Here is a 16,385-nt window from a genome sequence, read left to right on the forward strand (position 1 = left end):
AGTTCTCTTACTGGACTTTCTTAAGCTAACAGTTGTTCTTCTACTTAGCAGAGGGGCCAGAAGCCCCAGCCTATGAGAGCACACAATTGCTTTGGCACTGGAGACAAGCGGGACAATGGCTGCATTGTTCTTTTTGCCCTCCTGAGTAGACAACTGTCTTCTCCATGGATCTTGACACTGAAGGAGGCTGAATTCAGGGTCCTTGGAGATTTACCTTCCTTCCTCTTCCCTTTATGTGCCTTTCTGCCCCAGAGCCATCAAAGCTGTTTGGACTGGACGACTCTGGACTTCCTGCCCTGTGCCTTACTCGTTGCTAAACACAGACTGGAAGTTGGGGGAAGAAGGAAACCCAAGTCAGAAAGCTCATTTTAGTCCAGGTGCCACCTGCAGCCCGGGTTTCCTTGTGGACTTCTCTGCATATGTCATGCGCTGGCCTCTGGGATTGCTTGAGCAAGCACTAAAAATATCCAAGGCAAGAAAAAACGCGGCGCTACCAAGACTGGCAGCAGAAGCGGCTCCTAGGTGGGTGGGGATCCTGCCACTGGCTTTGCGCGGGAGCCCGGGCGTCTCTGTTCAGGGAGCACCTAGGTAGCGGGATTCCCGGGCTGTCTTCCAGGAACCTCGCAGAGTCTCCCGTACTCCCTGGGGCACAACCCTGCAAGCTTCATGCTTCAGCTCTTGAGAGAGAGCAAGCTCGGTGCCCCTCTCTGAGCATGCGCGGTCCTCTCCCCGCCTCTACGCCCCCCCACGCCCCCTCCCCGCCGGCCTTTTGCTCCTTCCCTTTCATTAAACAAACGGGAGGTCCCAAAACCTGGACCCAACGGCAAGAGGAAGCAGCAGAGCAGGCTTAGCAAGGGATGGTCGCCGAGGGGAATCTGTGATCCCGCGCACTCCCGCCCCCACCCCGCCCGCGAGCACACACACACACACACACACATCGCACAAACACACACTCGCATACGCCCGTGCCGCGCGCTCGCCCGCTCGCTCTCCCACGCAAGCGGAATGCAGCAGCGCCCGAGGAGCTTGTCTGCAGCCGCTGCCTGAATGCACCTCGCCGCCCGCAGTCCGTCCGCCCAATAGGGTGCAAGGGAGGAAGCTTGGCCGCCAAAGGTGAGTGTGGCGCCCAGGTTGGACATACTGGGGTGAGTGGGGCAGGTTTCCGACCGGACGAAGCGACTCAGGTGGCCCACGCCTGGCTTGCCGGTTGCAAGGTGCAGATGAAGGTAGTGCCCTGGTTGTTCCGAGGAGGAGAGGCGATCCCATCCCAGCGAGGATCTCGGCTCCTGCGAGGTGCCAGATGGACCCAGAAGAAAGCTACCCCGTCCAGGCTCGTAAACTTTCCTCTCCTGTCATTTGGAAAACGTGGAGACAAAGGGGGCGTGGAGGTGCTCTCTCGGTCCGGTTCCGCCCTTCAGACTGCGTTCCCGGGCCGAGATGCCCAGCAGGGTTGAAGGGGTGGGCGTGGGGGTCCGGAGACCTTCCAGTAGCTGATGTCAAACCCACCGCCCCAGCAGGGGTTGAGATTTCTCAGCCCCTAGCTGTAAGCGTTGCCATTGATATTGCCTCCGGCGTGGGCACCTGCCAGAGATTCTCTTTACTGAGCTCCAGGCGCATAGTAATGGGTGTCACCTGGAGAATTGGGATGGCCAAGGGCTTTCTTGTCGACTCCGACAGTGACCGAGTTTCTAGGGTGAGGCTCGGGTCAGTGCAGGATGAGTGATGAGTTATTGAAAGGCTTGGAGTAATCACCTCCTAGAAACGCCGGGCCCCAGGGTCTCTGCTCCCGGGAGAAGGCGCTGTCTTCACAAACACCACTGCCGCAGATCTGGGAGCTGGGCTGAGACAGCTGTGTGGCAGCGGTGTCAAGCGAATCTGGGAATTTATTTTTGCCCTGGATTTTGTGGCACACACGTGTGGACTATGTGTAGGATTCTGGGCTGTTATTTGTCTTTGTGGGGATATCGGGGTTTATTTTTGCTTTCAACCTTTTCTGTGGAGATGCTTTGCCACCTGCCACCTAGTTATCTAGTTATTTCCCTACCCACCTAGTTATCTGGTTATTTCCCTACCCACCTAGTTATCTAGTTATTTCCCTACCCACCTAGTTATCTAGTTATTTCCCTACCCACCTAGTTATTTAGTTATTTCCCTACCTGGTTCTCTTCTGCACCAGGGAAAAGGTCCCGAGAACAGAATTTCCATTTGAAAAGCCAGTCCCTGCTGAGGTGAACTCTGAGCAAATGGTCTGCTTGGGACTGGGGAAAGCCTGGAATCTAAGGGCCCTTTGAGGTAGCCAACACTGGGTCAGCAGGTGAGGCCAGACAAAGAGGCATAGAAGAGGGGCTAACCAGAGAGAGGTGTGAACAGACAGCCAATTAAGGCAGGATGAGGGCCAGTGGCAGGCACTGTAAGACGTTCACTGATTCCATTCTCCTTTCTGGGGCTGTGGTTGGCAGTCCCTGTTCATGGAGTGGGATCTAGTTTGGAGGCACCCAGGTTGTCACATCTGGACCACAAAAGGCTTGGTCGTTCCCAAACTTGCCTTTACTATACAAACAAGTTTGGGTTTTTAGGTATAGAAAGTAGATGTGTTCATGTTTCTCCATCCTGCTGTGTTTGTGACTGGAAGGTTGGGTGGCTGCACGTGGGTACAGTTTTTGTCTCTTCTATGAACTAGAGTCTGGTGTCTAAGTGAAGCGAAGCTGGTGCTGGCAGAGGAAATGCTGGAGGCTGGGACCAGATAGCCAAGGGGCCTTCCCTCAGACCTTCAGGCAGGCAAATAGAGGCATCTCTCTCTGCTTCTGCAAACAGGAGATGGTTTTGCTTTGATAACTTTAGGACTGGAATGTGAGACACTGTGACATGTATGAGCTTCACTGAGAAAGTTCACAAATGAGACCTTGCTTTGCCAGAGGAGGTGAGGTTTGGAAGAAGAAAGAAAAAATATAGAGGGATGGGAAGGGGGGCAGATTGATCAAAGGAAACAGAGGATTTAAAAAGCCTAGCTTTAGGACTCCATTGAAGTGTACAGTGAGAAAGAAATCCAAAGTGTTTTTGTCTTGTTCTTTTTCAAATAACTAGGGAAGAAAAGACCTTCCCAGAAGCTAGTGCCTCTTACCTCAGGGTGACAGTCTCAGCCTGGTTCTTGCAACTCTCAGCAGGAAAAGATGAAGATTTTTTTACTCCTCTTTCCTAGAGTTCCTTATCTGCTACAGTATATTTTCTCTTTCTTCATTTGCAAGATGTGGTTATTTTGATAACACACAGACTCTGTTGACAGGTGCCTCCTATTGACCATGCGTTCTGCACTTAGTCCCAGAAGCCACTCAAAATATAGAACCTAGTTCTGGCCCTCGGAGTGTTTTCAGCCTTGTGGTAAATTTGGGCTTGGCACACAGGGAACAGTCTCTGCCCTGTACTGAGCTCCTGACATCTGACCTGTGTAGTCCTCTCCCTCCCTCTGGATTGTCTCAGCGTTTACAGAATATGCACCAGGACTTGTTGCTGAAGGAAAAAAAAAATAAAAACTAAGCAAAACACAGGAGAGTAAAAGCTGGTTCAAACCTTCAAGAAGGAGCAAACCGCCTCTGGTGTATAACCAACTCACTTTGATCGCAGTGTAAGCAAAGTGCCAACAGCGCATGCAAGCTAGTGACTTGCTTTTCTTCCCCTGGAGAATTTAAGTGATCCTTGGGATACTTTCAAAAAATTGAATAGTCTTTGCAAGGAGGGAAGGATTGAAAGGTCATTCCAGGCAGAGGAAATGTGTGACTGCTTGATACACATTGGGTAACTGTAAGTCATCCCATGTGACTAGCGTCATATAGGAAAGAATGGCACCTGGGTGACACTAATTAACAGCTAATGCTGTGGAGTGAGTGTTTGTACAGAGATATGGTCAGGATGCTATGAAAGCACAAAGGGAGAACTTCCAGGGAAGGACAGGTCGGGGGAATCAAAAGGTTTCTTAGGGAGTTTGACAAGGTCAAGAAGAGGAAGACTTTCCAGGCAGAAAGCAAACATGAGGCATGGAAGGAGTTTTGTGTGGCTGCAGCAAGAGATGCAGGGTCTTATCTCCTTAGAGTGGGATAACAGCATGTCAGAGGAATAATCAGGAGTCACCAGTCACGTGTGTGCTGGGAATTCCCTCCGCCCCCACTCCTACCCCCCACCCCTGACACCCCATCAAAAGAGCTTCAATTTTATGTGAAAGTGTAGGAGACTTTGAAGGTTGGGAGAGTCTGAGACATGATCAGATGTGCATTAGAGAATGGTGGGCATGACCACAGCGTGGAGGATGGATTGGAGATGGTGAGGCTGCAGTCCCAGAGCTTACTGTGGGAAGATGAGTGTGAAATGACAGAGATGGTGGAGTCGCGGTGGGGAGCAGGAGGAAATAGGCCTGGGAAGCCAGAGATAGTGGTAAACCTGCCCCCCCCCCCCAGCATCCATTCCTGGGTGTTCTTTTCTCGGTTATGAGTGCAGGGCAGTCACCGCTGTTATCTTCCACATTTAGCAAGGGGCTGATAGAGAGCCAACACACATTTGCTGGACACATGACTAAATTAGTTGAATGAGAAGTTCAATCACAAAGTAATGACTCTGCTCTAAGATAATAGACATTAAGTCATGGTCTCTGAGGTCCCCACTTTTGGGGACCAGTGACAAAAAAATGTTCTAGGGAGATTACAGACACATTTCCCCAGCTTAATCTGTGCAGAAATGCCACTCCTCCACAGAATCACTGTGAACAACATTGAGGCATCATTTTAGAACACCTACTGAAGAAATTGGGTTGCTTGCAAATCTTGGACACAGTGGTAGGATCACTCAATTAGTTCCTGATACTTAGTAGGTTATAATGAATCTTTCCCTATTCCTCTTGCTTGTCAAAATACACTCATTTACTGAACTTAGTGGAAACTTTGTAAGTTGGAGCTCAAGGCTCCTAAGCTTTAAGGTCTCATTTAAAGAGCTCTTGGCATCTTGGCCAGACTCCCATGATCTAGAAACCCACAACACAACTTGAGTGTCCATGCATCTTAGTGACCCAATATCCACATATCTTGAGTTACAATATGAACGTCCCCACAGTGGTGAAGGAAAAGTAGTGTTCCAGATAGCCTGGTGTATTTGATAATATGGTAGCTGATGGCAATGGAGGGAGAAAGAGGTTAGCGAAGATGTTTTACAGAAGTAGATTTTGGATTATCTCTGGAACATCTTCTAAAGTACTGGGATATATCTCAGTGTACAGTGATATCACAAGAAATATCAATTCTTATTTGCATTAAGAGAGAGGATAGGAAGAAGACCATAAATCCAGAAATAAAAATCTCAACACTTAGCTACAGGTAGGGGTAAAAGAGAGAGTCAGATAAGGAATGTAAGAATCTCAGACAAGGTAGGGAAGAATTAACACGGAAGTCAGAAAGCCCAAGAGACCTGTGAAAGAGATATTCAGGCTCCAGAGACGTGTCCTGGATCAGGAAGTTCCTCAAGACACAGACATGGAATCTGATTTACAGCATGCATAGTCCTTTTTTGCCTCAGTGCTGAGACAGTTCCTCTCAACAGCTTTCTTGTGAGGTACCAAGCTGTTCAGCATCAGGACCAGCCCTCAGAGCTACTGTGGTTATTCTATAGTCTGTGTCCCTTCACCGACCGTATCAGTGAGAAGGATGGCTTTAAGTGAGAAAGGATCTAAAGTAGAGACCTGAAGCTAGACAATGAGCAGACCTCCCCTGTGACAGTCAGAAAAGCAGCCTCACACAACTGTGTGCGCAGAAGTCATATTTCAGAGTCTAGAGGGGGAGTGGAGGGAAGAGCATCCGGGCTTGTGCATCTATCCATCATTTATGAAGTCTGGCAGGGGAGAGAGTTATGGGACCATCGGGAGAAGGTGTAGTGAGCTTGCAGCAAGTTCTTATCAAGGAGGAGCAGATGGGAAAAGGTAAAGCTTAAGAACAAAAGGTGCAGAGATGAGAGCAGGAGAGCAGAGCAGAGAGAAAGGATGAATGGTCCTAAGAATGTGAGAAGGTCTGGAGGCAGAGACAGGGTCCCCCCTCCCCCAACTACTAAATCATAGGTGTTCCCTGAAGCCTGGAGAATTATATTCTTCAGTGTCCAACCTGAATGCTGTCACTGGACCTGCAGGTTGATGAACCTTGTTTAAGGAGCAACGTGGCTGCTGTCTGGGCTCATTCTGAGTTCACTCAAAAATCTGAATTAATTGAATTCTTTGTTGTTAAAAAGTAGATGTTGGGTGGAGGTAATTTCTGCCCTTTTTAAATTTTAAAAATTGTTATCATCATCATTATGTATGAGAGAGAGAGAGAGAGAGAGAGAGAGAGAGAGAGAGAGAGAGAGAGAGAGAACAACTAGGAAGGGAGAGAGCACACATGCTGGTGTTCACATGAAGAGATTAGAAGACACTTTTCTGGAGTGGGCTATCTTCTTCTACCATGTGGGTTCTAAGGATCAAAGTCACCTTGTCAGGCTTGGCAGCAAGCACTTTGACCTGCTACCGTCTTACCAACCTTCAGTTAAATTCTGACTCTGCTACTTATCAACTGTATGAGTTTGGGCACATAATAAATCAATCTCTCTGTGCTCCCAATTCCTGCTGTACTTAAGAATCAAAGAGGGAGGGAGGGGATGGGGTAGGGGGTTTTCTGAGGGAAGGGGATAACATTAGAAATTTAAATAAAGAAAATATCTAATTAAAAAAGGGAATCACAGAGGATCGTATCCTGAAAGGCTTTGAGGATGAGTTATTTGTTCATCTTGTTGCAGGGGATGGAAGATCTTATGTGTGAAAATAGTGCAGTGAAAAATATACAGCCCATGTGTGCTTTGGTGTTCATTAAAACAATCTTTTGTTAGTTAGCTGATTGTGATGCCAAGTTCTGGGGTTGAGGAATTAAATCAGTAGACACAAACAAGGTGGGGGCTGGCCAGCTAGGCTGCCTGCGGGGGGTGGGGGGTGGCTGCCAGGAACTTTTGCTTCCCACACCTGAGGCAGAAGATGAACGTCTAACTTGTCTAACGTCTTTACTTGTCTAACGTGGTCCTGACACACTTCAGCCTTTCAGACACTTCACAATGGGAACTTAGCTGTTGAGCAGAATGCTCTCAGGGACATGATTACATGTCGTAATTACAGCCCTACCTGGGCAGTGAGAAATCTGGACTCTAGACACCTCACATGTGAGAGTGACAACAGTCTCTAGCAAATTGTCTGCTTTCTTCATGGAAAAGTTTGTGTAGTGCCCTAAAGCAGAATCCTGGGAGATAAGGAGGCCCCATGGTCTAGCCAGTAGCAGCAAAGCAGTTAGTGGAACTAAGGTTTGATGGATAATCAACTTGCATATAAGGTATATTTCTATGCATATGCATACATATATACCTATGTATACACCCATCCTTTTTACGTTCACATACACTAAATTCCTCACAGTCCTCCCGGGAGAACTTTCTTTTTCACCTTGAAGTTTTGGGCTATGATGTTCCCTCTTTCTGGACTTCTACTCTTAGGCTGTCCTGACCTCCTGCCCTTTTCTTTGTCTGTGCTGCTGCAGTGCCTAACTTCGTGCTTGGCTCATAGTTACTTCTCAGTAAACACTTGGCACTGCAGCCATAAATGAACAAAGCTTACTCTTTGAGTCATTGACACTGTCCTAAACACAGTCCATTGTTGTTGTTGTTACTGGGTTTTTTTTTTTTTTAAGAATAACCATAGAGTTGTCCAGTGTCGTGGGTCATACAGTGAGTTGCCTCATTGGACTTCCACTTGAAACGTGATTAGGAATGAGGAATCACATTTTCCTGACGCCACTAGTGACTCTAGGTGAGAAGTGTCCAAATGTAGGCTGCGAAGTCCCTCTATAGCATGGAAATTAAATGATGTTAGAGGAGCGTGGTTGTGCAAACATGCTGCTGGCTCCTGTCTTTATTTAAGTTTTAAATATTTTGATCATTATAGAGTTCTTCGATTAAGTATGAATTTTTAAAGTATAAAAATATTTCACCCAGACACTCCAGTTTGGTTGTTGAGGTTTTGGGGGGAGGTGTTTCAATTTTTCCCTGATAGCATTGTCTCATTACCTGCCTTTTCTCAAAGCGTAGTATGAATTTGTCACTAGCTTTCCCACTGCCAACAGAATACAATGGTGATGCCATTTAAAGCAAGTGCACACATGGAAAAGCATTGATGGAACCTTAACCTAACATGCAGACAAGTGCTGCTAACAAACTTTCATGACCTGGTTGGCATGAAACATTGCATTTGATGGTTAAAGTCAAGCCAAAGAGCTAAACTGAGAGATGGGGAAAAGTGCCACCTACCTGTCATTTCCTTACTTCTGTCTCAGAGCTGAAAGGGGTTGCAAGGACTGTCTAGACAAATCTTTTTGTTTACAGTGTTTTTCATGCACCTTTTGTCTGTTTTTATAATTCTGAGGTTTTTGAACTGTCAAGCTAGGAAATGGGCGACAATGAGCACACCTGTCAACTTGGCCTACGCTGGATTGTAGCACAGTGGCCAGTCTGGGAAATGAGGACAGCAAGCACAGTGACTGACCGTTTCTGAAATTAGAAAGGGGAGAAAGAGCATCAGTGGGAAAGAGAAAGAACTAAAGGCAGGGAAGATGGAGTGGTTTCTAGACACCGTGCAGGCGCACGAGCTGACTATCTGGAGGACTTCATGTGTGTTAGGTGTTATCAACGTAGGTTACAGCACACTGGTGAGTAGTTACCAATATCTTCACTTGACAGCTGAGCAAATCAAACTGCTGAAAGTTGAGCTGGCTTACTCGGTGGACTGACACAGAGTTAGATTCACAGTCAAGGATGCATCCAAAGTCAGTGCACAGCCCATTTCTTCTGATCCTGAAGACTTGGCATTCCATACCTTTTTGTTCTCTGGAAAACCTTGGGGACAATCTTTGTGGCTAGTCAGTGCTAACTGGCAGGGAGTCAGCTCAGCATCCTTGCAGGTAGTCCTTCAGCTATGGCAAATTTATGGTTTTCATCCATTAGTTACAACTTGGAGCAGAGTCACATACACATACGAAACAAGTACCCTCTTCTAGTGATTATCATAATTCTTGACATGACTCAGAAGCACAGATTGCCTCAGTTACAATAGAAATGGCCATCTCTTTCAGCATTGTGGCGTCAAGTGTTAGAAAGATGCTCACAGACAGTCTGATGAAAAGGTGGCTGTGGTGATGGGAGCAACTAGGCCATAAGGAGATGAGCTGTCTTTGCACAGCTGAGGGGTGAGGGTTTCTGGGACGTCATTTTATTGAGATTTTTTGATCAGAAGCCCTGAGCAATGGACCCTCATCAACATATGAGTTCAATGAAATACATAATCAAGTGGAATAAGATGCAATTAACAGGAATAGTTCAGTTGAGAAAGCTGATGCCCAGCTCAGCATCTCTACAAACCAGGCTCACTTTATTATCATGTCTGTGTCCTAATCTGGCTGACCCATACATTCCCTTGATCTGATAACCAGCCCACAGCCTACTCCCCTTGGGGTCCCCCAAAACTAAAAAGACAAAAAGGATATGTTTTATTCTACTTGTATAATAGGGACGCCATCATCTCTGCAAATAGTATTCTGGATTTTCCTTGAACTTTAGAAGTCTAGCAGTACCTTTAAAGCTTGAGAAAAATCTTTTCGGTTTAATTTAGTTTTTGTTTGTTTGTTTGTTTGTTTGTTTGTTTTATGACACATGGCACAATTTCTTGCCAGGCTAGTTTGAACCAATAATAATACCATACCTCATCAATTTAAAACTGATTAAGTCAGCCCTGTGTGTATTATGTTGCTATATAAAATGCATGTATAATAAATGAAGATTTTTGTTTTCAAACTCCAGTCCCAATCTCTTGGAGAATCCATGTAAACTATATGCAGCACATGCTACGAACAGTTCTTGTCCATTTTCATTGATATATTGTCTTTTTTCTTAAATGGTGAGACTCTATATATTGTTTCGCCTTTTGAATTTAGCTGATTTTTCTGTCTAGTACACATATACTGAATGTCACCAATTGTATGAGCAGGCTAAAGGCTGCTTTCTGTTTCAGGGCAGATGAAGACTAGCTAACTCATGTCTTCTGAATACCTCCCAGAAGCCACCTATTAAACGGGGGGCCTCCTGATAGTTTGCACCCTCACAACAGATAAGATAACGAGGGCACTAGATTTGAACTTAATCCAAGGCAGCAGTCATCGGTTCTTCTTGATTCACAGAACTACTGCAAGGGATGGTCCATTTCAATTGCTGTATTTTTCCAGATTTTTTTTTTTTTTTTTTTTTTAAAAAAAGCTGAGGTTCTTTGAGGTTAAGTTTTTTGTCTAGGGTCCCACAACTGGTGATTGGCAAGGCAGAGATGACAGACTATTTTCTAGTCTGTTAAATCAGTGCTGATGCCACTACACCTGTCTGCAAAACAACTCCCCGAATCAAGAAGAGGGGGTTGGGGAACTTGAATCACAAAAACTAGCTTACTAGCTTGTGCAATGAATTGCTACCAAATTGAAACTCATGCTTCATGTAAATGTCACTCAGGAGCCTCTGCAAAGATTACCTCCTCATTTTCCAGCCCCAACCTGCCCATCTCACCCCTGCTCCCTGTTCTCCAGAAAGACCCGAGGGTCTCACATTTGCATAATACTTTGAAACCAGGCAACATTCTTGATGCGAAATGAGATGTTACCCAAGTTTCCTAGGGAAGGTATTCATCTGTGAACGTATTACTAGGGATTTAGTTTTCAATTTGGCATCTTGCCAACTTGAACCTTAAGAAATGAATCCCCAAAATGAATGCATTTGACATGTCATCTTTAATCAAACAATTTGCTCCTCCTTATGCTTATCTGGAAAGTTTTGCTCATGATATGGCATAAATAAAACTATGACTTCGAAACAGGCTAATTCTATTTCCCTGCTCTGTTAAGCTAAGGACCACAGCTGTGTCATTCATTAGCTTTGTGATGCTGGGCCAACCCTCCTGTCTTTCTCAGAATTCTCATATGTAGAATTCAGAAACCTTGAAAGGGATGGGAAGATGGAGAGAATAACTAATACATGAAGACTGTACTTTAAAAATTAAAGTCTACAACAGCTGCATGCGTTGCAGAGGATGGCCTTGTCATGCATCAATAGGAAGAGAGGTCCTTGGACCTATGAAGGCTCGATAGATGCCCCAGTGTATGGGAACTGAGGAAAGGGAGGTTGGAGTGGGTGGGTGGGTGGAAGAACACCCTCATAGAAGCAGGGGTGGGAGGATGTGATGTGGGGGTTTCCTGAAGGGAGGGAAACTGGGAAAGGGGATAACATTTGAAATGTAAATAAAGAAAATATCCAATATTTAAAAAGTAGAAAAAAAATAAAGCCTAGTTCTCCATCTCTGTATTATTCTACTTTCATGGAAATTCTTGGGAACTGATGTAAATATATGGAGTTTTTACACATAAGGTTGACACTGTTGATCTATACTAGTTAAACACATGCATTAAGTCTCTATTTTCCTAGTTGTATTAGTGAATTACATGGATGTACACATATTCATATGCTTGGCGAGACTTATAGAACCTGAAGGGTGGGTGATAAGAACCAGAAGCCTACGCAGTGCTTAGGTCTCTCCTTTCCATCCCCATGACTTCTATAGTTCCCCATGTAGGTAGCCATATGTATGGATATAAGATAGCAGCCATTCATGTCTGGACTATAGCTGTTAAGTATCCTGACAGTTAAAGCAAAGAAAGTTAATCAAATGTGACAGTCATGGTTACGTGCAATTCAGAGCCTTTGCACTCATGGTGAGATCCACCTGCAATGTCTACTTTGAAAAAAATCTGCACATCTCCAATTCCGAAGTCATATGTTTGCTTACACATGGGTTGTCAGGTAGGCCTTCCCTGATAATGGTGGAAATATTCAGCCTACTACCCTTTAATTTGCTTTGATTTATGTTTTCTCAGAAGCACTGAGAAATCCTTTAACGTTCTATTCATGAATTTGCTCATTCATCTGTTTGTGACCTGTCTCTCTTCCTACAATATGAACATTATGAGGGATTCTGTATATTTTGTTCATTATAACATACCCCCCAACCCAAAGACTGCCTGGAATGTAATGGATAAATGTATTAGAAGAGAAAAACCAGTAGTATTAAGATGCCGAAAGCAATGGCCACATCCAAAAGCATGCAGATGCTCCAGAGATCACAGGGACTCAGTGCAGGGCACTGGTCGCAGAGGACAGTGTGAATGAAGCTACTGGGCTTTGCTTTGCTTTGCCCACTCTCCTGCCATTTTTAGGAGCCTTTTCCTGCTGACCCCCAATGCACGTCTGATCTCACACAGACAGCCAACAGTGAAGCTCATATCCTTACACTTCCAGGGTAAACAAATTTTTCAGTTTGGTTTGTTTTGTCCACTACCAGCCTCAGGTCTTCTTTTATTCTTACACAACCTTTAAAAGCTTTTCTTCTTCGGTATCTGTGACCCTTAGGTTATTCTTGCTTTAGCAATCTAATTAGCTCCGGTGCTTATTTTGATACCTTTACCTTAACTATGTGTCTCTTTCAGAATTTTATCTTAAAAAAAAATGGGACTTACTGAAAACCATCTCTAGTCACATTGTGGTCTCTAGATAAGATCCCTGCCCAACAGAATCATCTATAGTCTTCTTGTCTGAACTTTTTTTTTGAGATAACCATCCTCCCCAACACATAAACTAAGCCCTGGAAATTATTTCAGCACTCTTAGATAGAGAGATTTTGGTTGCCTTTTGCCTAGGAAGTCCTTGAAGAATTCCTCCCTGGCTCTTATACTCCTATCGTGAAAATGTCCCCTTGATGTCCACATCACTTTGGTGCAGAATTAGTTACAAGTGAAAAGTTCACCTGAAGCATCATCTCCCCCCCAGAGACGGGAGATTGCATAAAGGATGTCAAGGGTGTCTGTGAGCATCATGTCAAGTAACTTGTCACCAGTTTGTAAGTAGCTGTCTTCAGTCCCTTTCTTGCCTCACTGTGGTGGCCGGCTATTTGTAGTATCAGGAACACATCATTCCTTCATCAGCTCAAATAATCTCCATCGTCTTCTCATAATGATGTCGTTTCAGTTTTTCTTCTGCCTGTTGTCGTTCCCAGGATTCCACCCTCTGGTCTGAATCACATGAGTCATCAGTGTTTGCGCTTGTAAATAGCACGTGCTGTTTGGAGTTGTAGAGACAGATGGGTGGTTAAGGTCACTTGTGTTCTTTCAGAGGACTTGTGTCTAATTCCCAGCACACATGTCAGGTGGCTTGCAACACGCTGTAACTCCAGTTCCAGGTGATCACTAGATTCTAGCCTAGGCTGACGTCTTCTCACATGTATATGTCTATGTACAGACATAGATATATACACATAAATAAAAGTACATCTTTCAAAATGTTTTTAAAGCACTTGTTTATAGTGTTCATGCTGTAGGTAAATTTTGTCCACAGGTGTGTCTGTGACTGCAGCCTGTCTTGCATATCTCTCCTTATCCTGAGCAGGAGAAAGCATTCCCTCTTTCTTCTTGCCTCCTTTGATGACTATCACAATCCTTTTTCAAGTCTTCCAATCATGGGTATTATCAAAATCTTCAGGAATTGAACATTTGTTATTGAGGAGAAAGCTTTAGTGTAGGAGAATCTTGGTAATTATCCTCATATTTCACCACAATGGTAGGCAGAACTAACTTAATATACCTAAGAGGCTCCAAGAAGTTATAACATATTATATGTATATATATGTATTAAAATCTTGTGTTGTATTCTATACATCTGTACAAGTATTATCAATTAAAAATAAGCAAGGCATTTGTTGAATGAAGGCCTGATCTCCTCCTTCAGCCCATTTGCAATGTTCAGATGCCATGTGGCCTAACTTTGGCTATTTTTTTCCCTGTGGCTAGAAAACTATGTCAGCAGAAATGTGCCAGAGAAACGGGTCCACAAATAGATCATTACTCACCGGGAGAGATGCCAAATGGCCTTGTTCTGTGTCCAAGAAAACACTGGGACTCCTGAAAAGCAAAATGAAAAATGACAAGTGAACTTATCATTTCACTGGGAAAACAAAAGGCATGAGCATAAGATAATAAGATATTTGATGCAGGGAACATTTGAGGGAAGATGTGTCAGGGTTAGCCTGAGCTAATTCAAAGCCTCCAAGATCCAAGAGCTCTTGACTTTCTCAGAAACTCTATAAACCTCCTGCTGAATGTCTTGTATGTTGCTTCAAGGCATTCAAGATTCCATCACTATAGCATCTGAGGCTGTTCTGTAAGCATGGGGCTCACAACAAGATGCTACTTCACAAGAATCAGAAATTTCTGTTAAGGAAACGGTTTCTTTTTGATTTAGGTAAAATTTAAAGATGAATATGATGCTGTAGATTGTAGAGAGATTCATAGAAACATTGATTTTATAGTAGGAGACATGTACATCTGCTAATATATCAGTAGTGATGCTCAAACTTAAATTGCCACTAATCCTCAGGGGGGCCAGGAGAAAGCTGCATTCTGAGTCACTTTCCAGGAAATGACCACTCACAAGGAAAGTCTTAAAAGGTAGGAATAGTAGAGCTGTGAACAACTGAGATGACCTTAATAGAGCCACATGACTAGAGAGAGTTAACAGCGAGAAATGCACACCAGTGAGAGTAAAAATATGCAAACAAAGAAACTAGAAAGAGTAAATGGCCAATGGTTTGGGATTTCATTCAATTTCACAATGAATAATGAATAAAAACTCAAGTTCTCACTTTGCAGCTGTCCAGTTAGTACAATGTTAAGATAAAATAAAAAGACATTGACCACAGATGCAAAGCATGCCTCTGTGTGCTTATGAAAACAACACATTGCCCAGATAGTCTTATGAGTTTTTGTCTCTAACTGGCATATATTCTCAGAATTGAAAGTGCATATACCCTGGAGAAAGAAAAATAACATGAGAATGTGAGTATATAGGTTTTACTAAGCTTCAACTTAGCAATTGTTTGACTTTATGTTGTCTTTCATATTTTTAATATACAGTAGGTTTGTTAGGTGGGGATTGTGTACCCAACTGGATGAAATTCAGCAGAAAAATAAGGGAAGAAATTCTAATTCTTAACAATAAGTTGATTAGTAAATTTGGGGGTGTTAGAATAATATATAACTAAACTGGAAAGCCTCTGTAACGCAAAGGACACAGTCAATATGACAAGTCCATTACCTACAGATTGGGAAAAAGTCTTCACTAACCCCACATCTGATAGAGGGCTAATATCCAAAATATATAAAGAACTCAAGAAGCTAACCTCCAAAAAAATCCAAACAACCCAATCAAAAATGGGGTATAAAACTAAACTGAGGTGGAGAAATACCCCGTAGGAATACCAGCAGACTCAACTAACCTGGACTCCGGAGATCTCTCAGACACTGAGCCACCAACCAGTAAGCATACATGAATTGGTCTGAGGCCTCCAACACATATACAACAAAGTACTTCCTGGTCTTGCCTCAGTGAGAGAAGATGCACATAACCCTCAAGAGACTTGAGGTCCCAGGGAGTGGGGAGTTCTGGTGGGGTAGGGGTAGGGGTAGAACTAGGGATAGAGGTAGGGGTAGAGGACATCTTCTTGGTGACAGGGGAGGAAGAATTGGATGAGGAACAGTTGGAGGGTGGACTGGGAGGAAGATAATGACTGGACTGTAAAGAAAGATTAAATAATAATAATAATAATAATAATAATAATAATAAGAAGAAGAAGAAGAAGAAGAAGAAGAAGAAATAATAGGAAAATGTGATGCTGTATCTTTTTAGCAAGATATCTTTTCATGTTATAATGACTGTAGAAAGGAATTTAATGACAGTTGAATGGTATATTTTACATGCCATGTGACAGGCACCATTCTCAGTACTTTGGATATATTACTTGGCTTATTTCTTACATTATCATTTAACAATTGAGAAAAACATACCAGACACAAGTCAATGAGTTGTCTAATGATTTAAATTGCCTGAGGATGAGGTAGGTATATACTTTGATGAGATGGTTCTAATGTTGGCAATGATGGTGGGATGTTTTTTTCATCAAGAGATGAGATAATGGCTAGTGGAAAATTCTATATTTTTTTGTATAAAAGTACACCCCCTCTCTCTCTCACACACACACACACTCACACACACACACACTCACACACACTCACACACACTCACATACACACACACACACTCACACACACTCACACACACTCACACACACACACTCACACACACACTCACACACACTCACACACACACACTCACACACACTCACACACACACACTCACACACACACTCA

At 43.8% G+C, this 16,385-nt stretch overlaps 1 protein-coding gene across 1 annotated transcript in view; it reads left to right on the forward strand.

Annotated features, from left to right (window-relative positions):
• The first annotated feature begins 766 nt into the window (after positions 1–766).
• Plppr1 (phospholipid phosphatase related 1) overlaps positions 767–16,385 on the forward strand; it is a 260,218-nt gene continuing 244,599 nt past the window's right edge. Inside the window, exon 1 of the mRNA XM_021200013.2 lies at positions 767–1,113. The gene's annotated coding sequence lies outside the window, so the exon portion shown is untranslated. The remainder of the gene's footprint in view (positions 1,114–16,385) is intronic.

This window comes from Mus pahari, chromosome 6, assembly GCF_900095145.1.
Source record: "Mus pahari chromosome 6, PAHARI_EIJ_v1.1, whole genome shotgun sequence".
Taxonomy (NCBI): domain Eukaryota; kingdom Metazoa; phylum Chordata; class Mammalia; order Rodentia; family Muridae; genus Mus; species Mus pahari.